The sequence below is a fragment of the Thunnus albacares genome, chromosome 6 (genome assembly GCF_914725855.1).
Source record: "Thunnus albacares chromosome 6, fThuAlb1.1, whole genome shotgun sequence".
Taxonomy (NCBI): Eukaryota; Metazoa; Chordata; class Actinopteri; order Scombriformes; family Scombridae; genus Thunnus; species Thunnus albacares.
In genome coordinates this window covers 7,604,479-7,630,872 of record NC_058111.1, presented here as the reverse complement: position 1 = coordinate 7,630,872, position 26,394 = coordinate 7,604,479, and the positions used below count along the sequence as shown (strand labels likewise).

At 39.3% G+C, this 26,394-nt stretch overlaps 1 protein-coding gene across 1 annotated transcript in view; it reads right to left on the bottom strand.

Annotated features, from left to right (window-relative positions):
- bcl9l (bcl9 like) overlaps positions 1 to 16,722 on the bottom strand; it is a 29,352-nt gene extending 12,630 nt beyond the window's left edge. Inside the window, exon 1 of the mRNA XM_044353636.1 lies at positions 16,362 to 16,722. The gene's annotated coding sequence lies outside the window, so the exon portion shown is untranslated. The remainder of the gene's footprint in view (positions 1 to 16,361) is intronic.
- Positions 16,723 to 26,394: the final 9,672 nt, after the last annotated feature.

Genomic DNA, 26,394 nt, shown 5'->3' with positions numbered 1-26,394 from the left:
TTCGACTAATCAGACACACCTGGAGAACCAACACTGAACTTAATTGGTGTCATTTGCCTTCTCTACATCCTGACCTCAACGCATGAACATAACAACTGCTGAGCTTGAGAAATGATTAGTACTTAATTATGTTGACATTTGAATGATGAATTAAATCAAGCCAACCTGGCTGCTATGCAATTAGTTTGCAATAAAATCAAGGTTGTAAAATCAAAGTTAATGTCCCTTAAGGGAGGTGTTCTCCATTTCCTTCCCCCTTATCCAGTCAAACAGTTGCTGCCAAAGCAGGTTCAACATTCATTTTCAGTCTAACTGTGTTCATGTTGACAAGGTTGCTGCTCTTCATGTGGCCTTATAGGCTGCAGCCTCCCGTATCAAACAGGGTTTCCTGTAGTTCTCTTGTTATGGTTTAATAACTTCTCAGTGGCAAGAAAATGCATATTGCACTTCTTTATCAGGCCCATTAAGCCATTTAACCCTTTAACAAATAGTAAGATAAGTGAGGAATAGGGGTAAAATAACCACGAGTCTTTGAAGATATTCATTTCTGGCTTCATGTGAGCTGGGATCGGCCTACAACACTGCAAGGATTAAGTGGTTATAATTAGATAATGGATGGATGGATGGATAAAATTTGATAAAAAGATCTAAGTCTTACTGTGCAAAAGTGCATGCTGACGCAGTTTGGAAATGTACAAACACCAGTTTAGCTTGTTATGTAAAGGGCACTGGCTCCTATGACTAATCAGACATACCTGGTATGTACAAAGACTGACTAGTCAAGGCCCTGACTAGCAGCGGACCAATCACTGACTAAAAACTCATAAAAACTCTAAACCATGATAGTTTGTGAGTGAGCATTCAGAATACCAGGACCCTGAGACTGAAGCAGTTAAATGGAATTCAGCCAACATGAATTTTATTATTTGCACCTCTGCTTTTCCCACTGTGACATGTCAAAATGTCTTAATGTCTGAAAAAGGCCTATTAGTCTACTGTGGTGATGGTCTGCACATGCTGAGGCCCTTTATCGTGGCACTACAGCACCTGGCCACACCTGCCCCAAGGCACTTCTTGGAGGCGTTGGTCATGTTGAGTCGAAGAAGAGATTAGGAGCCTGTCACAAAGCAGAATTACTGAATTATCTGGATAACTTTGCTAAATAAAATCTGGATCCCTTCAAATCTGGCACATGAACAGAACAAAAAAGAGCTGCTCTGGTTTTTAGGGAGCAAAGCTTTTTGCAAATTAGTAATCTCCACCCATAAATGAATCAGTTATGTGTGTGAATTAACAGAAAAACAATTTGCCGTCCGCTAAAATACATTTAAGGGTCGTCAAAGACAATATTTCACTATTTATTTCGTATTACATTAAGAAGTGAAAGCTGGCAACAGAGAGTGAACATGGGGTGCTGAAAGAACATCTAATGCAGCATGTGTTGAGGACACAAAAACAAATGGAGTGGATGAAATAAAGCTGCTAATTTAAGAAAACTAATTAAGTAATTTAACCTCTTCCACTCCCCATTACTCTCCATTACATTACTGTCTTTAAGAGGCTGTAGCAGGCTCAGTTTTAAAGCTACAGTGAAGATACTGGTATCATATGAAACTAGAAGGCATCCATTGGTACCAATGTCATGTGAGCTTGTTGGGAAGAAGGCTAAATAATGCTCAAAAGTTAGGCTAAATTTTGGCGGGGGAAAAACTGGCATGGCCATTCTCACCTCAAGATATCTGAATCACAATGGGTTCTGTGGCTACCCACAAGTCTCTCTTTTACAGACATGCCCACTTTGTGCTAATCCCATGTAGTTTTTGGCAGAAACCATGCAGTTTTTTGCATGCAGTATAAACGTGTTATTTTTGCCTATTCTAAAAATGGAAAACTTGAATATTTCTGCATACTGGGGTCACTAAACACCCTTGCAATTGCATAAATTAGGTAGGACTGGAAAGCTGAGACTCTTGTGGATTCAATGAGCCCAATTGTATTCATGTGTGATGATGTTAGTCCCCACACTAGCCATTTCATTGTAGTGAGACCATTTGACCTAACTGTATAAAATGACCTATTGTGATCTCTAGGATAATCACAGCCTCATGAAACTTTGAAACCACAAATGAGAGACCTAGGGCGTTCAAAGGATGTATGACTTTCCAAGGTATATTGACAATAGGGAGTTTCTGAGCAATTCCGAGAACAGAAGTGCCTGCCATCCAATTGGCGAAAATTTCAACTCTTACTGAAATCTCCAAATGTCAAGAGTTTTTGTTACCAAATCACAGCATGAACTTTTCTATGGTGTTCCTCAAGGTTTTGGTGTCTTAATGTGATATTTTGACCATTGTTATCAATTCTCAAATGGTCAAAAATAGTTAAATTTTGCACCAAATCTGTGTAACAAAATGGTATCAACCCAAAAATTGTTGCAACAACTTATGAGACATAACTGAGCATGGCAATGGCCATCATATAGGTCCATCATAATGTTCTAAGACCTTATACACTCTAAACTTTCAAAATTTGAATAGGCACCTAACCAAAAGACAATGTTCATTACAGATTTATCACTAAAAAAAAAACTTGACACACAGTGCTGAGCTGCATCTCAAATTAATCTTCAGGTTCCCAGCTTTCAGATGATGTAAACCACTTCTATGTGTCATATACTGTTGACCTGCTATCTCCCCCTAAAGATCCACTGCCCCCCCCCTCTAAAATGGATCTAAGGTAGGGGGGTTGGGAGTGGAAGAGGTTAAGGGTTAAGAATCATTCCACTAATACACAGCTGATACTGACTAACTGGAATAGTGGCTCTTATTTGAATTGTCAAGACAAATATCTCAATGTACTAAGGCTCTGAAAACTACCCTCATTTACCACTTTATTAGGCAAAGATCATGATGTGCACAATATTTGTCAAATTACCAAAATGTACCCAGTTATGGGTATAACTGCTTATCAATTATTAATCAATACAATACTTTGATATGGAGTGACACATAATGATCCACAGCCCTCTCTGTTAGCTTTAGATTAAGTACATGTGACAGTCATAGCTCTATACACTAAATCTCGTCTGGCACAGTTGTGCAATATTGGCACATCCACCACCAGTCACTGTTAGCTTTTTCAGCTCTCTGTTGACTCGCAGCAGCAGCTCGTTCTTGCCTTATTTGCAAAATCTGCTCGACAGTGTGGTCCATAAAGGTTTATCTGTATTATGCATGAATCAACATGTTGTTGTCCGTTACTAGCATTCCTCTCTGTAGTCTGAGTTACAAAAGCTTTTATAAAGAATAGCTCAAAGAAATTACCTAACTGGGTATTTCTCTGTCATATGTTTGAATTATCTCACAAACAAACCAACCAACCCATGTGTGCCCATGAGAGTCAAGAGAGAAACAGAAATATGAAAGAGCTGGCATTATTATGTTCATGCCCTGATGTACATTGTTTTGTCTTATTACCTTATTTTAAAAAGGTCCAATATGAGAAGCTTATTGAGCGCAGTGTATTATTATTAAACATGTTGCTGCTGTAAAAGAAGATATCAGTGAATTTCATGTGTTATTTGTAATATCAAATCCTTCATAAATCAGTCATTTGTTTACACAAAGGTGAGCTGTTACCTAATCAACAAATGTGTTACAGCATAAAATGTTTTACGTTCCCTTTTCTCATTTGACATTTCACAAGTTGTTTGGAAAACAAATTTAATTGTTGGACCTTGTTAAGATGTGTCCAATCACTGTTCCCAGCAAATTAGGGAAATAATTCAATGAGTGAAATCCATAGCACATGGTCTTTACGTATAAAGCCAATTTATTTAGAACATAATGACAAGTGCATATACACACAAACCAGTCCAACACACACACACACACACCTACATTCTTTCAACCTGAATAGAAACAAACATTACTGTTCTCAGTTAGGCCTGGAGGTTTTGATGATTTAAATGAATTTGCTAAAAGGTATTTGCCTTTGAGTGTGGAAAATACAGGAGTTCCATTTATTTTTCTAAGCTGATGCTCCAGGGATGTTGTATTCTAAGAAACACTCATGGGTGGTTTCCAGGTTTCAGTGTAAATCCCAGGACAATAATACAAATACAATACAAGTCAGAATTTAAAATTGTTGTGCCTGTATGCAAGTATGGTAAAAAAAAAAAAAAGCTCCCATTTATTCCCTGGAACCCTATGATATTTTTTCCCAAAATTCTGTGTTTTCCCATTTAATTTTCCTGAATTCTGTGTTTTACAATTTAAGCACATTTTGTCAGCAGAAAAGTGTCTTAATCATGTGGTGGATGAATAAAATTTCAACAATTCAACACGAAAGTATTCAAAATTTAAATCATACATCAAATGAAATGAACATAAATCAATCAATTTGTAATGATGCGACACAACATTGCACTATTTTTTTAAGTGCTTCAATACACAGTACACTCAGACATTAGCATGAAGAAGTGAAACAGATATGTAAGCACTATGGCCAAAAAGTAATCCTTCACATTTTTGTGAGTGATTGTACTGTGTGCCATTAAAAACAGTAATCACAAAATAACAGCGGTAAAGCTAGGCTTATAGTTTGGATACTGCTCTGCTCTAAATTTAGCTGTTAGTGTCAAATTCCTCAATTTTTTGATGACTTAGCTGTATCAAAGGATCGACATGACTTTGTGTGTGTGTGTGTGTGTGTGTGTGTGTGTGTGTGTGTGTGTGTGTGTGTGGTAGCGGGTTTGACACTTCTAAATGAAGAGGGATGCCAGAGTCACATCCAACAAATAATAATTGTGAAACAGAAAGAAAATCGCTCCGTCAAACCATACAAAACACTGAAGCAAACAACAAGTAGCAATGAATTAGACGTCACCAAAAACCAGCATTGCAAAACCAAATAGACCACAACTCAATTTAGCTTTCAATACGTGTATTAAATCAAGTAAGCAGAGCAACTCTCGCGTGTGTGTGAGTGTGTGCATGTCGTCCCACAGTCTCGGAGTTCAATCCACTCAGTAAAGAGTCTGTTTTGTGTTCCTCATAACCCCAAATCAGTTCAGTTCAATCCAGTTTCACGATCATAAAAGAAAAGACAACTCAAAAGTCCGCTCCGGGTTTCACCACAGATCCCTGTCCTCAGTGAAACACAGACACAGACATTGGCTGCAGCAGCATGGGCTGCAGCAGCATTGGCTGCAGCAGCATGGGCTGCAGCAGCAAGGGCTGCAGCAGCAAGGGCTGCAGCAGCAAGGGCTGCAGCAGCGTGACCTTAAATGACACCAGAACACATTAGAGATTCCCAGTTCATTTAGATGGAAGTATATGATGGCCATTTTCTGTTCATTTAGCTTAGACGCTATGAATAAATGCTTAGGCGCTGCAGGAAAAAAACCTTGATTTTTAAAAATTGCATCCACATTTTGGCAAATTCCACGCTATTGCGCGATTTACAGTTGATTCCATTTTTATTATCAAATTTCTGTGATTCCGTCCATGTTTTCCGCATCGTGGAAATCATAGGGCCCTAAGTCCCACTGGGTCACACAGTCCTCTGTATTTTTAGAGCGAGCTGGTATTAATAGACCTAGAGAGCCCTGGGGAGTCAGGGCCAACAGCGAGAACAAAATACAAAGCCAAGTCCAAAACACAGATGCCACAGTGCTGCTCTGTGGATTGAGACCAGTAAACACTGAGGCGTGTTTAACAGTACTGATGAATGAATAATGTGTGTGACGCAGGAGTGCGCACATTTACACAGAGATCCACAGTTGAGACTTTTTTGCAATCAGCTGGTTAACAAACTGCATTTGCACATGGCGCCAGTCAAAATGTAGCCTAAGAGGAGGAAAATGTGCTTGGCCACCCTGCGCTTCAACTTAGGACAAGGCCATGGCTAACACAACATGTATGACTGTGACCAGAATAAATCTTCTGTGACGCACTAATCTAAGTTGAAACTTGTCCTTGAAGGGTCCACCAAGTTCTTCTAGTCTTTATATAATAATTATTATATTATATTATTATATCATAATTATGGTGAAGATATTTAACTTTAGTACAGACGCAATACTGTCAAAAAGGGATACAATAAAGAAAATTATCAGTTGAAATTGATTTTGTATGTAACACATTAGGAACTTTTTATGTGCGACATGTACCAAAGCATAAGAATAAAAACAGTTTGTAGGAATATTACAGTGATTTCCTAACAGGACTGGAGGATGAAATGAAAATCAACACTGTAAGAATACTATAGTAATATGTGTTTGTGCCAGTTTATTATTATTATTATCCGTTGTCTTCTGTCGCAGCTCAAATTGCCTTCAGCTGGAATAAGCTAAAACCATGAAACTTGGCCCAATAACTGGAAATGATGTGCATGTGTGCTTCCCAACAAACATCAGCCTAATCAGCCAGATGTTGGTGCTGTAATTAAGGCCCAAATATGCAATTTTGGAAAGGCCACGCCCCTCACACCGTAACTCCGATTGACTTGAAATGTCACGAAAGTCCAACTCTACAAAAAGTCTGCCATGATGGATCTTTTGCCAATTTGCATATGTGAAAACCAGTAATGTGACATCTACTTTTTGTATTTTTACTCAATCAACACCAAATTTGGCTAACAGCCTTGGGGGACTGACATACACATTTCTATTACAAATGAGCAAGATCGGTTGAAAAACATGGCCGCCATCTACCAAAATATCTTCGCAAAGGGCGGGGCTTAGAGGATATTGGCCATAACTTATTAACCATTTGTCCAATCATCATAAATCTTGGTACATAACTTCAGTCTGTGATTGGTAATAGGTCTCCCAACGCATTTTGAGCCTGAGCCATAGGGGGTGCCACAAATACCACAAACATGTATCTGAAAACCCGGTGGACAGAATTTCACCAAAATTGGTGTTTCTGCTTTGGGGGCAAATATGAACCAAAATCTGAAGTGCCATATTGATCGGTACAAGTGGACGCGGCCTATCACATATTTGCTCATAACTCAAGATGCCTTTTAGCAATCCTGATTAAATTCACTGGAGACATCCTGCGCTATCTGCTGAACATACACAGAGTTTCATTCACATCTGATGAAGGGGGGGATGAATAGCAGAATTTTGAGTGCACAATTATTGAAAATGCTGCAGGCTTTGTGATAATGAAACAAGTGTGTGATTGGTCTCGCTCCTTTAAACAGAGTTAAACTAGCTGAAGTGACTTAACTCACCTTTGTGAAGCCTGAAACCCACTCACTTCTGGTCCTGTTCTATCAAAAAATATTTTCAGGTAAGGATGCACATTTGCTCATTTGAGCGCTCTCTCATTCATGCTTGTCATTGTTTTCCAGAAATGTCATCTCGTCTTCACTGCAAATTACTTCTCACCACCTGAGGCATAGTTTCCACTCAACCTTATCATCAATATGTTCAAAACATTTCCATACTTGATCTGAATGTCTAACCGCCATCCTCCTAAATCACTGTGCGTAAATACCTTTTCTTTTTTTTTTTTTAACCGGAAAACTAGAAAATGGTAAACTAGTTTTTGAGGTGATGATAAAGTCCCTGATTGTGAGTTGCATATTCAAGAAGAATTCACCCAGGGCTGACGTAACGCTCAGTTTTACACAAAAAGATTTCCCCAAAACTAATGTAGCAGTCGACTCTTCACTTTAAGCTTGTCTTTTAACAGAACAAACTGTATTCATCACTGTGCACATTTTGAACACTGTACAAACGTTTGAACTTTTTTCATTCTTTTCTGTTGCATTTTTGTTCCCTTTCAACCTCTCTAGCCAAGTGCTGCCTCCTAAAAAAAAAAAAAAGGTACAGTTCTGATTTATCACAACCTGCTCATGGTCTGGTGGGCTTTTGGCTTGCCTGCTTTGTGTAATGTGGGATGTGTGGCTGGTGTAATGACTCCCTTCATGTCCACACACAAAAGGTTTCAAACAAACCCAGAGTTGTCACCTTTATCACCACACTATGGCCACTTTCCACTGTGTTAGAAAACTGCATATTTCACTAAGATTCTGGTGGTGAATGTTCCTGTGGGCCTCCTTTAAAAAAGGTAATTAACTTTGAAGTGCACTGTGACAAACATTGTGTAGTAAAATTAAGGTAAAACCACTATGAATGATTTCCTTGAAATGTAAAAGTCTTAGTGACATAAAAATATGTTTTAGCTGTTTAGTTGGGCTGCTTTATACATTACTTTTAAAATCAACACCACTACAGTTTACAGCAGGAGTGCAGCTGAACACATACCGACAAATACGACCATTAAGCTCCTCCAGAGAAAAGCAGTTCAAGGATACAGCTGAAACTGATGAAAGGAGTCTGAGAATATACAGCAGCAGCAAAACACAAAGCTTAGCCTATTGTTGGTATAGGGAGTTTAATTTAGATAAGACCTGCGGACACAGAATACAGCATAGCACCGCCGCTGCCTCCTGTGGTTTAAATCCCACTGTGGCACTGTATATCAAATATGTCTGCTGTTACGATACACACACACAAAAAAAAAAAAAAAAAACCTCAGTGTGCATTGTCTGAAATAGAAATTTCAAACATCACAAATGAAACTCATATTTAAGTCTATAGTAAGCTGTTTTTGACTGAATTAAAATCATTTAAATGGTGAAGACGCAGCTACAAGTCTGTCGTAGGAGTCAAAGTGACCTGCAAGTCATGCAACTTTACATAAATCAACAAGAATGATGACAGGCAAGCTTTGCTAAGTTTAAAGATGTTGAATCAGCCATCGAGCCCCTGCCAACTTACACTCAAGGAAAACCAACTGAGGCCAATAACATGAAACTGCTTACGAGTGACAACCATCAGTACATTTTGAGTATTTTTCTTCTGCGAGCTCCCAATAAATTACAGCCTTTATATACTCTCTTCCATGAATAATATTTAACCTTTTGTATGCTTCTGTTTTCTTTCCCTCATGGGTCTCTTAACAATATGACCACTGAGGTCACCTAATTGGAAACCACCAACCATCCATGTCTGATAATACAACAGCTGATTTCAGGTTATGAAGTGAGAGGCTACTACCCATCTTAGAGAGGCAATTTGGTGTTAATACAGTCTGTGTGAACGTTTTTTTGCACTAGATTCAAAACTCATAGCTTCTGTAAGTAAAGAGAAGGCTATATTTGTAATCTGTCAGCGGGTGTAGGCAAGGAGAGGACACAACTGGAACTTGTTCAAAAGTCTTGCAAGAGGGAAAAAAAAACAGAAAGTATACTGCATGTTTGGCATTTTTTGGTCTGAAGACTCAAGTACGCTTGCTTCGATTGCAACAGGCGGGTGGGGAAACCCTGTTCATGGATTACTGACTACATTTAGCCCTATAGCTATGTCTATTTTTTGGTCTTTTTAGCTAGTCCTTGCTGTGATATCCCCCCTCTTTCCTTCAATCACACACTTGTTTTGGTCTCCCAACATGCAGTTTGTTATTCTGCAGCCTGGTGTTATGGGAATGTATTCTACAAGCATAACAAGAGGTTACTGCAGGGCAGGATCCATTTGTATATAAAAATGAGAAAGTATTCAGTTGGTCCAAAGATCTGCCATTTAAATCACGGATAAATGATATTTATACTTTTTGGAAAAGTTGATCCACTAATTCTGTTTACAAGTCTGATCTGCAGGGCTGCATTCCTCTGTGCTGACAATTCTTAGTCTGCTAGTAGTACTTGTTGGGGGTAAATTGCAGTGCATTGTGGGACAGTACACAGGTGACAGCCAAAAGGTCTGCGCACTAGGGGGGGGGGGGGGGGTTGTGGCAGGTTGCTGTGGCAACATAACATGTCAAGAGGCTGGGTAAATATAGGCTAACCAGTAGGCGATGTGCAGAAAGGAGGGCCTGCAATAGAGGAAAGGCCACAGAAAAAAAAAAACCGAGACATCTGTGAACATCTCAAAGCATCACTGTCTTTTGATGTAGCATGCCTTACCAAACAAAGAGATGACCTGAAATGTACCTTTGTTTTTACACAAAGGGAAAACATTATGTACTGTACATGAAGTAGTGAGTTAAGCAGAGGAAGAAAAAGAATATTTCAGCTAAAAGACTAACAGACTAAACAAAGCCATGATTTTATGTGCTGCATGTGAATATTTGCACATGCTTGTGTCATATTCTGGACTGACAGGACTGGGGGGATTTTAGCTGAAGGCATGAAACTGTGAGCAGTTTACAAAAAAAATCTGTCAGCTCTTCCAGACAAAAACAGATGAATAGCTCCTCAGCAGGATAGGAATTAAGTGGTATGAATACTGTAGGCACCTAGTTGATGATTTTGCCTGAGTTCAGCGACAAGGAAGTACTGGTTCATTTTGTACAGAGGGTCAAGGGTTGCATCCTTTCCAACACATTCTGGGAAGAGAGCCAACTAGAGCAAGGAAACAGACCAAACTGCAGCCTCAGTGCAGACAGAAGGGTGGCATTACGGCACAGAGGCAGTTGGAAACGGAAGGCTGATGGACAGAAACCATTCTGAACTGAACACACACCTCCCAGTCTGCTAGAAACGAGGGATGTCAACGATTAACCGTTAATCGGTGAACTGCCGAGAATATTTTTGACCGGTTACACGTGTCAGTCTGTAGGTTAATTTGCATACACACTCAGCTAACGGCCAGACAATTATGTGTTCACAACATCAGATGTTCTTTTTGAAAGGATAAAGTAGCGGTGTAAAACCGACTCCTACACAGAGGGTTGCATTATGGGTTATTTGTAGCCTTAATGTTGCTAAGCTAGCAAGTGTCTTAAAGTCTGTTTATGGTGTGTTAGAGTCAGTCAGCCATTAAATTGTGTTTCGTTAGTCCAGTTTAACCTGCAGGAGTTTCTGAAGGCTTGTATAACATGTTTTTCTGCCACGGAGGAAATAAATTCATGATGAGTGAAAACGAGCGCAAAGCGTCTTCGACATCTCAAAGACGCTGGAATATGTCAAGCTGCCAAATACCACTGTCACAGGTGACGAGCTCAAAAAACAAACAGATGTATAAATGCTAACTGCCAGAGAAAATCATTTTTGACCACTTCCAGGAGCCTGGCAGGAGAGTTTGTGAGTACATAACTATACTCTGATGTAAGTTTTTTTTTCCCCCACAGGTCAAATATGATAATCAGTGAAAATGAGTGTTAGAAGGTACTCAACATGTGGTATATCATACAATACGTGGGCTTGTCGTCAAAGATTTCACCCTTTTTGATCATTATATGCATTAACCAGGTAGAGTAAAGAATTGTTCTCATGGGGAGCATTAAGAAATATACAAAGCCTCTTTTCCCCAAAAAATATGAAACTAACCATAAACTGTGACCAAAAGTTTAGCATGTACATAACCCACCTTACCCGAAATAATTAGCCCAACATTAGCCACATTGAGGGAAAGAAGGACAACAAAAAGAGAGATTACAAATTTGACAAATGTTACATTCATCATCATTGTCCTACTGCAGAGTTTTAGCAATTTATAACAGATTTCCAAGTGTTGAGGGTAGTAGAAGTAGAAAGGTGAGTGTCCTGGACTGACACAATGATGCAAGCTGAAAGAAACTTTAGATGAAAAAGGACATGAAAGAAAGCCAAGAGGAACATTCACCTGAGTTAAATAAGCATACATGTAATTATTGCAATGGATATAAACAAGGTGGGAAATTACCTCCAGATCATCAAAGTGTTTGCACTTGTTTGGTCTTTTCTGATTAATTAACAGCATCTACTCAAGTAGACACAAAATAACCGACATTCATTTGCGAGTGCTGGTCTTTTCAGTGAGAACATTCTTATTTTGTCTGAACAACCGTCCAAAACCCAAAATATTCAATTGCTGGATTTCATGTATGAAAAAGAAAAGCATTAAATCATCACATTTGAAAAGCTAAATCCAGCCAATTTTTGGAATATTTGCTTGAAAAGTGACTAAAACGATTAATTGATTATCAAGGATGAAGAGGATAGAGGTGGTGTCACCACACACTGCTTAGGTTAATAATGGTAAAAAAAAAAAAAAAAAAAAAAAATCTCTTTAAGCCACATAGCGCTCCATGAAGGAAATATAAATTTTGCATTTTTATAGCAAGCAGTAATCATCAAACAAGCATCTATCAACTTGTGAAGAGTTCCTCATCCACATACCAGGAAGCAACTTGGTAATTTTCTGCAGTCAAAGCATGAATTAAAAATGTTGTCTGGTGATTCTCCAACAACACTCCCACACTTCTTCTTATAGGAGTTTCATCATTCAGTTTTCTTTCTCAGTTTTCAGTAAAACTGTTACCACTTGTTCTATTTCTGAAACACCTCTTCACCCAGAGAGGTGCTGCACACACTTTTAACAGTTTAAGACGTCCATGTCTTAGTTACAAACGTGTTTCAGTCCTGCCAAGTGGATGTATGGATGGCACTGTCAGTTGCTTTGGGTGTAAGAAGCTCAGGTTTAGTCAAAGGTCATAGGTCATACTTATACAGATTTTCTGCTTACTACCATAAATTGGCCAACAGCTTTAGCCAGGAAAAGCATATTGCAGCATTTTGAAATACTGCTTGAACAATCAAAAGAAGCCATAATGACTTTGAGCAGGTGCAGTCAATACATACATAAAAGCACCGTGCTATTACAAAATCCTCCAGCTGATAAATGATATAAATCGAACTGATATTATATTGTTTCAATGTGATCTGCAGTCTGAGCCAACATGAGGATCATTAAAGCTAACCAACAAAACTTATCTTTCATCTAAAACATGAAAATTGTGATTGCAATACTCAGTTCCTGCATTAGAGCAGACTTGGTATTAATAGTTCCTTTACTCTGTGAAATTGTTAAAAAGCCAACACCAACAGTTTGTTTTGCATCTGAAAAAGTTTACTTTGATGCATTTTCCGCTTTGAGTTAACTAGTAGAACACTAACAAGTTTCAAACTTATCAACAGAAGTCACACAGACCCATGAGTATCTTATTTATTGGATATTAAGACATTTGGCAAAAATTGTGAGTCAAATCAAACATCCTCTTCCTCTGGAGAAGAACTGTGACCACCTACGTGATATGATTCCATTTAGAGCTGCCGTGGTTACTGCATTGCCGTGGTAACGCAATCACGTCACACTCACCGCCGAGTCGAGCTGACCACCGCTTCACCACTGAGTGAGCAAGTGAAACCGCTCATCAGTTATTCTCTCAGGCTTGACATAAAGAATGACGTGCTGAATACTGACCAATGCTACTGCTGCTGCAAAGTCAGCCTCTTAATGTTCGTAATATTATTTATATTCGTACCTCGAGCCCGAGTACGTTATGTCATCATGAGCTACTATGATCAAACACAATGAAAAACACTTTGAGGAGAAGAAGAATGAGCTAAAAGTCAAGCTAACCAGGGCGCACAAGCTAGCTCTGACTACCTACTGCTGGACAGCTCTCACAAACAAAAGCTACATCACAAACTTTTCTTAAAAATTAACCGGTTAGTTACCAGTTAATGGGTGTCGATCTGTCGAAAGCACGGAGGACGGAGGTTTGAGAGCGGCTGTCACAGCTGTCAATCATAACGTCAGACCCCCTTTCTATATCGTCAAATAACTAATTAAAAACAAACTTATCAGAAAAAATAGCACTTGGACAAACATCAGCATAAGAAGAACTACCAGAAATGACAGAAACCATCTTTAAGAAAATTTTGTTTGATGTGTACTTTGATTTTTTTTAGTTTGACTCATGTCCCATCCACTAACACGGAGGGGGCGGGACTTATGACCTATACTGCAGCCATCCACCAGGGGGCGATCGAGAAGTTTTGGCTTCACTTTTGGCGAGCTGTCATGACGTCCATCTTTATATACAGTCTGTCCCCTTATTTAAAAGGTTTACCGCGTCTCGCCCCATTCTATGACAGACGGCCTTCCACCCCACCTTCAAGTGTGGCTGTTCAGAACAGCTATAAACACTTTACAACAAATTACAACTACTTACAACAAATGGCCCTTGAGTGACTGAATGTATTTAATGTCTTTTGAAAGGTTGAGGACCGGCAGCAGACAGAGTACTTTTGCCTACAAAGACTGTATGCAAAAATATGCAAACACTAAGCACACAGAAAGACACAGAACAACTATAGACACTCAGACATTTAGGTGAGCCACAATTACTGAAATGTGTCATAAAAATGCTTCACCTAAATGTTTCCTGCTTAGGGATTAGATTGTGACCTAGGCCTATGCAGTCCAGTACTTCACTGTCTCAGTATATTCTGTCATGTGGAAGCGTTCTCAGTATCACATTATTCTTTCATAGCTCACCTTAGCAGGGCTCCCTGTAGCTCACCCCAAAGTTCTCAGATCACCCTTCTAGATAAGAAACACTTTGTCAGCAGCTCACCAAATCTGTCTCTGCTTGCACCGGAGCAGTTTGTGCGGACATGCAGTGGCTGCCACATGTTTATTCATTCAAATCAATTCTGGCCTTTTTCAATATGTCAATTAATGCCTTCGCGTTTCGCAATACATAAATGTTTGATACGTTAACCTCCTTGTTACGGGGAGGTCCGCTTCACCGTCATCTGTTCTGTCACTTGTTTTTATCCAAACCAAGTGTACAGAAGTGCTTACTAAAATATCCATGCAGCTTATAAACCCGCTGAGCACTGTGGATGGACTGAAATAAATAAATAATATTTGGTCTATTAATCCTGGACAGATTAGAGTAATTGTCTCACACAGAGCTTCCATCATTATGCGCTACAACGTCATTTACAGGAGCTCCTGAGGGGAAAAAAACACACACACACACACAAAAAACAAGAGCACAAATTTAAAAAAAAAAAAAAAAAAAAAGGCTTGCACAAAGGCCTACAGGTAGGCAGTGACCTGTCCTTTTAAAAGAACAAAAAAAAAAAAAGAGAGATGGATCAGGGAGATATTTCACTTCCAGTGGAAAGCAACGCACAGTGTACTGTAGCCCTGAAAGACAATTCGGATCAAGTTGCAAACTCTGTTAGGTGCTATATATAGCTCACCAGGATATTGTAGATACACACACAGCATTAAGCGCTTGTGGACACACGCACGCACGCATGCAGACACACACACACGGAAAGACTTTGTGTGTGTGATACCAAAAGAGAAAAGCTGTGGTAGAACTGATGGTGAACAAGTTTAAGTGCAGTGTTATCACAGCCGCATTCAACAGGCTGAACTCAGGGATTAAAGCAAGAAAAGATTTGTGAGCCTGAAAAGTTGTCCAGGAGGAAATGTGTACAATTAAATTAAGTATTATATGAATTTAAAATTGCTCAGCATGGTGCCTGAGACCTTTAACCCTTGTGAACTATAAGGTCATAGGGTTGACATAAGTATAATCACTCACACACACAAAGAAGGAAGAGAGAGACAGAAAAAGGGTATATGTGAGGGAACTTTGCTATAACAATTATGATACACAAGCTGTATGAAAGCATTTAGCTATAAAATTATAGCAACTACAACTCTAACAGTGGCTTGTACTATCAGTAATACTAACATATTTATTTTGACGGCTACCTTAAACCAATAAAACGTCTCAAATGAAAGGTATCGTTATCATAAACTTAGCTTGACGTCCAGCCAACACAGTAAAAGCTTATCTGAATCACAGCGGGGGGCAGGGCAGGAAATGCCCATTAAAAATACAATATATCTTGAATTATACAGATATAACTTTACTCCACTAACGTTAACATTGAGCATTGTGAAAGAAAAGTGGCAGTAAGTGTTCAGCAGCGGTCGTTTTAGCTGCATGTTGCTCCCCACATGCCCTCGCCAGGTCTGTGTTGAAGTGACAGGTATCGTTACGCAGCTTGTCACCTACTGAGCACAAAAAACCTTTCAAACGTTGCTTTGGCTGAGTCTGTCAGATTAGCTAGCTGACAAGCTAATATTAGTCATTTACACATCTGGATTTAAATCTTCTTATCGACACACTGAGCACGTTAAAGCATAAAGTTGGGCAAGCACCGCACTGTTGTGGGGGAGAATTTAAGGACACATGCCCCTGATCTGAACCCCGGCGCTCCTGAGTGGAGACTTGCTGCGCCAGCTAACTTAGCATGCTAATTCATGTCTCCGCTAGGCTACTTGCTTGTAAGCTGACGTTGCCGTGGCACACATCTGCAAGCGAACCAGCGCTAGCTAACGGGGTTTGAACTTTGTTACGGGCTCGCTAGCGACTTCATAAAAAGAACAGAAAGTTATACGAGTCCACACATAAGGAAGACAGCTCTGAAATATGCGACAGCTAGCATGCTCCGGTAGTGACAGTGTTTAGAAATGCTGTGTACTCTACCCCATTTGGCTGGTGTCTGAGATCAGAAGAGGCCGATGTCAGGACTGACGGCCAGCCGACATTCCCCGGAGTGGCCGCCGCCACCGTTTGCTCTGCTCGCTGTACCACTGCGCAAGATGGTCCCGATCCCGCTGTTTGGTAGGAAAGGAGCTGGTGCAGTTTGACGGAGGGTTCACAGGGTGATAAATAACACGGCGTGGCTAGGTTGAAGTTTCGGTTGAAATCAGAGGACGCGTCACCTTGCAGCGGTTCATGACTCCCACTATTCAAGATGTAGAAGGGCAGGACGTTGCATTTCTCTGCGAGTCCATATCCAGCCGCTGACAATAATGTGGCCACACGGGCATCCGTATGTCACTGTACTGATATGTCAAACTGGACTTCTCTGCTGGCTGAGACTTATTTTGACACACAGATGATTATATCATTTTTTTTTTTTTTTTTTTTTTTTGTGTGATATTTTCAGATGGCTGTGATGTCAACACCCTGAGATTAAAATCAGTATTGCAGACACACAAACGCACATTTCCTTAAACTTTAGAAAATCACTCAATCAATCAATCCACTGCTGGCTGAATATTATTATGACACATATGATTACATCAATATTTTTTTTAATATTTCCAGATGGCTGTAATGTCAACACCTTGACATTAAATTCAGTATTGCAGACACAAAAATGCACATTTCCTTAAACTTTAGAAAATCGCTCAATCAATCAATCCATTTTAGACGTCACTAATGTGCTCCATCCTTCAGCAGAGGACCTGAGAAGACACTCTGAAACACTGTAAACCGAGCTGAGACACTTGAGGTTTGGGGGAACCATTATAAAGTTACTCAGAGTGAAGATCCAGTTGTTGCACTGTTAAACTTGCTCTTTTTTCAGATGAATACTCCCTCTGGTGGTATGGGTAGCAGAAGTAGGCTTGGCTACATGCCCTTAAGTGAACTTTGGGAAAGACATTTCTTGCAAATATAGGCTACTGACTGTGCTTTGAGGTAGAGGGGGTTGAAGTTTATGTTATTTTTCATACAATTTGTTACCCAAAAGGCTGATTAAGTATAACACATGTTTTACTCCAGCAGTTTCAAATAATTAACAGCACTAACAACTCAGGAGCTGCATAAGAATATACCTTTCCAGTGTTGGTTACTGTTTAACGCTACCAAAGTAATTGCTGCCATCAAAAGAGCATGAGACATTGTTTAGAGAAGAGAGCACATCGCGTACACTTTGTCCAGATGTTCACTGGTACAAGGATTTGCACCGATAACTTCCCAGTTGCATATCTCTGACCTCGAGGATGTAGGTTTCTAGACCACCCACAATGTAGGAGAAAGATTTTTTTTTTTTTTTTTGTGCTCAAGGGGTGACAAAGAAAGCCTTCATCTATTTTTAAAAAATCTGACATTCAGTCGAATATTAGGGAAGAACAAATAGTCTACACATGTTGAATCAGTGTGGAGGGAGCAGCGATGATTTTTTACTGGGAGGGATAGGAATAAAGCACAAACCGGCAGTATCCAACGGTCAAAACAAAGCAGTGAAAATAATCACAAACCACAAAAGTGACTTGTTGCAAGTCATCAACTCGCAGATGTGGAGCGAGCACAGGCAGAATGGTCAAAGTCGTGAAGAAGACTGACGACCTTTTTCATGACTTCCTCCCCAGACAAGGCAGACAAGACTGACATTAATCAGCTGAAGAAGCACCATTACACCTGCTGGCATCAGATATCTTTATCATCGTGTAATTATATAGCTTGAGATTATAATTACGTCATTTGGAAGAGATGTGCACTCTATATTATTCTGTCATTATCTGCCTAATTAGAGTGGAAATAAGCTCCGACTCAATTTAGGATGGACACGTTTTTTTTTCTCTTTGTTTAAATATCTAAATAAAAGAAAATGGACATTTTATTTGGTAGAGACATCTTGTTTTTCCCGTAGTTCTTTTTCACTTTGAGTGCTATACTCTATTTTGTGGACACACTAATTGCCAAACAGGTGTATTTTTAATCAAGGGAGAGTATACTCAGCTGCACAATATTTTGATTCAGTCATTTTTGGCTCTGGGCATCCCTCCTGCTATACAGTCCAGCTCAAGGATATTTAAGAGCAAATGAAATAGCCCGCAGACAGAGTATGCTGCATTTGTGTGTTATCATAAAAATGCAACGAGATGCTGTGAATTCTATCCTGCCGTTCCCCCTGAGATATGTTTTTATCTGAGTCCATTATTCTCTGCTGGTATATGGCAAGCGGAGGAATGAGCTCAATTAGGTGAGGAAATGAGAGGAGAGGAGGAATTGGACCCTGGTATTTGGAGAGAAGGAAAATGAAACATTGGAGGAAGGTCAAGAGAACATAAGAAAGGAGCAGTGGGGAATGAGAGAACAGGAGAGAGAGAGAGAGAGAGGAGGGAGATAGAGAGAGTGAGACAGAGAGGATGAGAAAGTGAAACTATGTTGTCATGGAAACTGGCATGGATCTGAAGAGCAAAACAAGAATGTAAATTGGTTTACCCTTAGGGAATGTGATGGTGCTACAGGGAAGAAATAAGCAGGGAGATGTATTTAAGGGGGGGACCTTCCAGAGCATTATATGCAAATAAAGGGATTTGGGGAAAAAATAAATTTATCATAGTAATGATGACGATGAAAATATGGATCCTGAGAAGCTTAAAGTAATAACACCAAGCACTACATACAATACAGTCGATTAAACCTACCACAAAGTGTTTGTAGATCGAGACAGCAGCAGTTGGTAGGATCACCCTTCATCTCTTTAGGCGGAGCACAGTTACTTACAAATGACTAATTATAAAATGCATTAGTTTGGGAGGCACAGAGGTCAGTCTGAGTGGGCGAATTACTAATGTGGGTAAACAACTTGTGGCTCTGCAACTGCTGCCTGTATGCCGGGAATGTGGTTTTATTTTTAAACAGATTGACATTTCGTGATGAAGATGCATGTTGGCTACCTCACGCTTATCAGTCAAGAATATTACAGATGGCAAAATTGAATCCTGAATGTCTAGTTTTCGTCTTTAGAAAGCCATCTTTCAAACAGTTGCAAGATGTCTGTGCAGACCCATTAGAACAGGCCAAAAAAAAGTTTTGTGTACCTCATCATTAATTCCCCTCTCACCTTTTGTGCTTTTTTTTCACACCCAACCCAAAACCTTTTCCCCATCACTTTGCTCGCAAACATTCCTCTTTCAGTCGACTGCTGGAATCCCATCATTAGATTCAATTTTAGAGTCTGCTAGAGATGATGCGAATGTTGCCAAGAAACTAATGGTTTCCGTGGTGACAAACACTGCCCATGCCATTGTGTGTAGAAATGTAGGAAGTCAAGTCCCTCACCTACAATCTCCACCACCCCTTTCAGAGTGGAAACATAGTACACCATGTACTCAACAGACAAAGTATTGTGCTCTAACATGTGTGTATCCGTGTGCTTGAGTACAAAAGCGTCACACATCTTCAGGTTGTTCTTTCATATCAAATTCACAAAAATTAAATGATTCTTCCTGCATTACATGTTTATGCACATGAAGTACATATTTCTGTTTACTTTTAGGCTGTACATCAGTTTATGTGTGCATACAATGAGACAGTAACACAGTACTTGACACAGTAGGTGGATATTCAATTTTACAGGGCATGATAGACAAGGCAGACAAAATGTACCTTCTGGCAGTAGATTAAACACTATGCTGTACATTGAAACACTGCAGCAGCCTGGACATAAATAATCAGTTCCGCAATACCTCAAACAGAGTAGGATAAACTTGAGAAAGCAGTGAAGCACAAAAGAAAGCGACAATGATGCATCAATGGCTGACAGTGATAAATAGCCTGAATAACCAAATAATCAGCAGCCATGTGCAGATTTGTTTGTTTGTTCAGTCTGTCAGTCTGATGGTGTTGCGTGTGCTCGTGAGGCGGGTAATTGTAATTGGGAAGAAGGCGTTGCCGTGGCGGCTGGTGCAGGCACTGATGCACAGGACAGCTTTCTAAAAACAGGTGGTTTCCCAGATGGGCAAAGTCAGCAGCAATCATGTTTTTCTCTCTACTTTACTTTGGAATCACACAGGTCTTTGATGAAGGGCAGCCAGCAGTCGCGGAAATGACAAGCTGCTCAGAGCGGGAGGCAGAGCGCCATAGCAAGCAGAAAAGGATGCTGAGCGGATTTTCATTGTTGAGAATTTGGACTCGAATTTGTTGTGACATGTTCAGCTGCCTGTGCTGAGACAAGAAAGAGCATTCTTCAAGTCAGACTGGTGATGTCCTCACCTGATCTGAGGGTTTGATGAATTTAATAGACTCCACTGTGTGCAAAGGGTATTGCTGTTAATTACCAGGGAGAGATGAGCATCTGGGTTCTTGTGGAAGTCAATTTCATTTCCTACAGTCTTGTTTGTGTTATGATCAAGGTTGCTGGCACACCTTAACACCCATGAGGCCAATACTCTGCATTAGATGGCCAACTTGTTTTCTTGGATTGGGCCCAGGTAGGTGGTGTATCAAAGTAATGTTTTAGTTTGAGTTCAGTATTGGCACACTGACAGCAGAGCCCACTTTAAACCACGGTAACACAAAGTCTAAAATATTCTCTCTCTTTGCTGGGATGGGATGAATATTCAGTAATGCACACACATGAAATATAACGAAGCTAAACAAAGAACTAACTGAATACAAAATATCAGTGAGAATAAACACATATAAATGATTCAAATATAAGTCTAGGTCTTCTATGAATCAGTGAAAAGCCTTCACAGAGAAGGTGATCTTTTAGTCAAACTACAGAGCTCATATTTGAGCTTTACAGTAAGTTTGGGCTGGACAAGCTGCTATAAATGCTGCAGTCAGTTTTCAAAAAGATTAAAACAAGTTTAGAAAAGATAACTATCATATCATATGTCACAATAATGTCCTCATGTTTCAACATGAGGCTGTACAACGCTACAGAACAATCTGCACACTTTTCACTGTGGAAAACAAGAGTAAACAGTAGATGGCAGTAGAGTTACTCTGATGAATTTTAATCATGTACAGTCCCCTCACCAGTCCTGAAATCCAGTGACTGACTTTACTCAGCACAAACACAGGTATGACTCACTGAGAAGCAGCAGAAGAAAAACATTATAGTGAATTTATAGTGATTTAAAGAGTATTAGCATCAGACCAAATCCAGATTTCTCTGCCACTTGTGTGGCATGTTGGCACAGTATCCTGAAACCTCCGCAACAGTGTACACTGCTCAAAACTGTTTTGGGTTAGTGTTCAAATATATTTTTCTTCTGTGGAAAAACTAAATCACTAGACCACAGAAAATATTTAATAAATTAATATAACAAAGTTAAAAACTTAAAGTGAAAGAAAAGTGCAGTATAAACATTATTCTGTCATCGTGGCAGGTATAATTGAGCATTTTGTTTCATTTTAACTAATAAATCTAATAAATAATGTTTTATCTCAACTCAGAGTGACTATACTACATGTAAAAAGCCTTCAAATCTGTCACTGTACAATTACACGTTACACAGTAGCGACTGTATTTACATTTGTGAGGGTAATGGGAGACACAGAGCAGGCCATGCCTATGAAGTTTAATGGGGCCACATGAGGTGAGGTCCTGCACTATTTGTGAATTGAGGCTTGACCCTAAAAAAAGGTTATGGGGACTGGAGGTGTTGCCGTGACCTTTTGTAAAGCTGTGAATGTCTGGCCGTGCCTGTTCAGGTCTCAAACAAACACAGTGAGCGTATATATGTACATATGGCAGCGTCTCCCTTTGAAACAGTGAGAGCTCAAAACAGTCTGGATCCTATTAAATCCCTTTGTCTTTCTCCCATTCTCCCCTCCTGGTCTGTTTTTACTTTGTGTTATTCATATTCATTCCATTACGACTCTCCTCCCCTCTCTCCCCGTCTTAAGCATCCCACAATGCATTTCGTTGAGACTGTTAGGCAGATGTTTTCATGGATAAATTCTGGGTACAGAAGTGGTAGACAAACTTTGACACTGAGCTAGGAAGTAAGACTTAAACTTGAATAATTCACGTCTATGCAGCCTATGAGATCGTTCTAAACTATAAAACTACACAGAGCTGTAAAAGAGACAACCAGCTTATTCTATTGATCCTAGTAGAAATCCTTGCCCCCAACCCACATGACAGAGCAGCTGGCTGAGAGCGGCCTCATCTGGAACTGCCATCATTGCTTGTTAAATGCAGTGTGCGAGTGGGGCGGGAACATGGCAGCATGCGGTCTCAGCCAATCCATAACCAGACACTGGGAACTGTGCGCACAAGCTGCAGGTCACAGAGCAGTTTGTTTAGCGTGTGTTTGTGTGTGGGTGTTATGTGGGCTACATGCCTGTGCTGGACCAGACCATGATATAGAATCTGTGCCGAGTGTCTCCCCCAGCTCCCCTCCTCTCTCTGAATCCTGTCTATGTAATTGATCCCAGACTGGACATTTGAGTTGCCAGCAGCGATTCATATCGTTTTTATCTTTTAGACAAGCCCTCTACTGCTTCCAGATGGGGAAGGCACTCCAGGGTTCAAGTTTGTTTTTGAAAAAAAAAAATGTAATGCTTTAATGTCTTTACCTTACAAAAACCATGCAGCGAGAGGAAAAACCTACATGATACAGCTCGTCACAGATTTATGTCACTCTGTGAAATTCATAGGCCATGCAGATAATTTGTTGTTTACCTATGTTTATTTATGTGACTACCGTGCGTGTGAATGGAAGCATATAACTGTACACTTGTGACAGTGTCAGTGGTTAGCATGTGGTGAAAGTATGAGCTTATGGCTTTCCTGAGTACAACTCCACACTGTCGTTGGTGTGTGCAGACTCGAACTGTTGTAAAATTATCTGTGACTGAATTACTTAGTTTACATCTATTCTCATACATGTATACACATTCTAGTCTGTTTACCTTTATTCTTCCTCTCCGGAGGCACATTAGACATAAAAAATGAAATATAGTTGTTTCTAAAAATCTGTTCTGAGCACACCCAGGCTTCCTGTGTGCATGTGTACACTGACACTCCCCATTGATTTTGCTAAGGTTCAGAGAAAATAACCCTCACCATTTTAAAATTCAAAAATGAAAGAATATATCCAGGGTTGTGACAAAACAAAACTTCCTTCCTTCTCATAACATTCATTGGGTCCAAATAATGAGAGAAGGAACAAAAAGCAACAGTTACTTTGAAAAAAATTACTGACCCCTTTACAGGCACCTTTCCCACCCAAAAAGCTCTTGAGACCTCCTTCATATACAGTAAAAGCCAGAACCCACTTTAAAATGCACAAGTATCCATTTTAGCAGCCTGTTAAGCAGCTGAGGGGAACAGTGAGACTAGAAAAATCAGTCTCTCACTGATGGTGGGTTTTTACCTTTGTCTTACATGGAAAACAGATGTTACATTAAGGTGTTAAGGTGTTGCCTAGTCATGAATACTAATTATTTTCACGGAAGGCTGATTAGCTTTGGTTAGATTATCATTAGAAACATTGATAAAAATACTGCAATAAATGAAAACTGTAATAACTTGGACAAGATAAAAGAGACTATAAAAATACAGAGATCATTTTCACCACAGTATGCATCCTTTTTTAATGTAATCAATAAAACACAAACATGTAATGTGACTGACCATTAAGATTTAATACTGACGCAACAGTTGATAAGTTTCTCCTGTTCTCTTTATGTATGCTGGCAGGATTTCTCAAAAACACAAGAGGCCTAATGATGTAAAAATCAATAACGTTTGTTACCACCGTTGCAAAAAAAAAAAAAGTGATTGGATTCTGTTTTATTAGTCTTATTTTACAGCTCCAGCATCTTGTATGAATCTGTCAGTGTAAAAGCTCATCTCTAGCTGCAGTGGTACAGACTTGAGCCAATAAGCGGGTAGGGTAATAAACAAACTGTGCAGATGTGAATGCCTTTTGAGATAAAAAACAAGAAAGCCAGAAAACAGGGATTTGGACAATCAAATGATCAGTCAGAACAATTTCTCCAATGTTTCCCACAAGGTATTGCAGTATTCAACAATCAAAAAGTACTACAAAACAAGCCATAAGGAAATTGTTAGAGATAAATTTCCTTCAAGTAACCCATAAAATGCAGAATTGATTTGTGTGAACTGTATTTTAAATGTCACACGACTATCTGTGCAATCATTCAGCAATCAGACATCATAATGTATGTTCAATATGAAACATATTTTATAATGTACATCCTGGAGCTATGAAATGTTCCAACGTCTGGTCCCCCCAAAAAAGAACCCATGATTAATGTGTTGCCCTGTGGATCTGGGTGCAGTATACAATTCCTTTTCAAGAGAAAGGAAGAAACTCTTCTTATTGAAACATACAACAAATACATATTCAACAAATCACGTCAGAAACTAACTCGATCTGCAAATCATATAACCTCATGGGGTCCTGACTAACGTTGCAATAAATACTATCAAGCCTCCTCTCAGGCTGTGCCTTCTGCCAGTCTCGACTCAGTGAACATAGCGCCAACCAACATCACGCGTGTTCACACCCCCAGTCGCACAAATTAGTGGTGCGCTTGTAAATTACACGCAGGATTTTTTTTTTTTTTTTTCTAGAGGACGAAAGAGTTAAACCATGTTTGACAACTCCATTACACCAGTGGAAACAAAACAGTAATTTCACTGTCACGTTTGAAGCATTTTTGAAGCTAATTTTTGGTTTTAGGGAAACGTCTCAACATCTAAATTGTCAGACATGCCACAGTGCTGTGCTTCTGTTGGGAGAGGGTTAGGGTTAGTCAGATAATTTACTGTCATACATGTGGTGATAAATTGGATAATAATACAAAGTGTTCCACAAATGGTGCAGTATAAACAGTCTGACCAAAAAAAACAAGGGTCGCAGTGACAGTGAAATATGCCATCTGACACCAAGAGGGAAAAAAAATTAAGTTAGAATCCGCCCAAAGCAATTTAAACACCAGTGTCTCTGCATGTTTTAGCCCTTTTGAACATATCACATGCTGTACACCTAACGTTACCGCTAAACAGTTTTGAAAGCATGTAGAACTGAGTTAATCCATCACAGTGCACATTTTGTCTGTTTTTACTGTCACATTGTTGGATAACAATGTAGCTGTAAGGCCAGATTAACTATAAACATCTACACTGAATTATCCATGTTATCATCATAATTCTGACAAAAGTAAAAACATTTACATTATGATGGATGACGTTACATTCGTTTACAGATGTTTTTCTCTAAAAGGGACTTACAAAAAGTACATTCAGCCTCCACAGTAACAAGAGCAAGATGTCATCAAAACGAAATGTGCATGTAAGTTATTTTTTATGATTTAGCTTTTCCCTTGTAGTTATGACTTCTAATTTAGAGGAGAATTATGATTCGATGATTACAAGAGTATCTATAAAAATCTCAACATAATAATATGTCACAACAATAATGAGATAAGTCATAATTATAGGATCGTGACTTTATGAGGAAGTATCTCTTAATCAGGACTTAGTATTTCATAATTATAGACAGTATCATATAATTGTAAGTGAGTGAGCCAGAATTATGAGAGAAACAATTATAATAAAAATTGGTTATGATTTGTTTTTCAAGTGTCAGAAATGTGCTTTCACATAAGCGGGAAAGCAAAGCTGAGAAAAAAAAACACATTTGTTACACGAAATTGGTTTGTTTTTTCAGACTTTGCTCTTTACTGTTTCGTTGTTTCTTAAGAATTAGCCTACTGAATAATATAAAATATTCATATTCATTGAGGAAGAAAATCCCTTTTTCATAACTGGTAGACATACAACCAGTGATGAGGGGTCCCAAGTGTGATCAAGTGGTCAGCACATATAGTATGTAAAGTGTAAAACATGCAAAAACTCTGGTATTGTTCTTTAAAATGATCACTATTATCGACATGTTTTAGCATGCACTATAATGCAGCATGATAAGTAAACACTGAGTGCCTTTTGTGT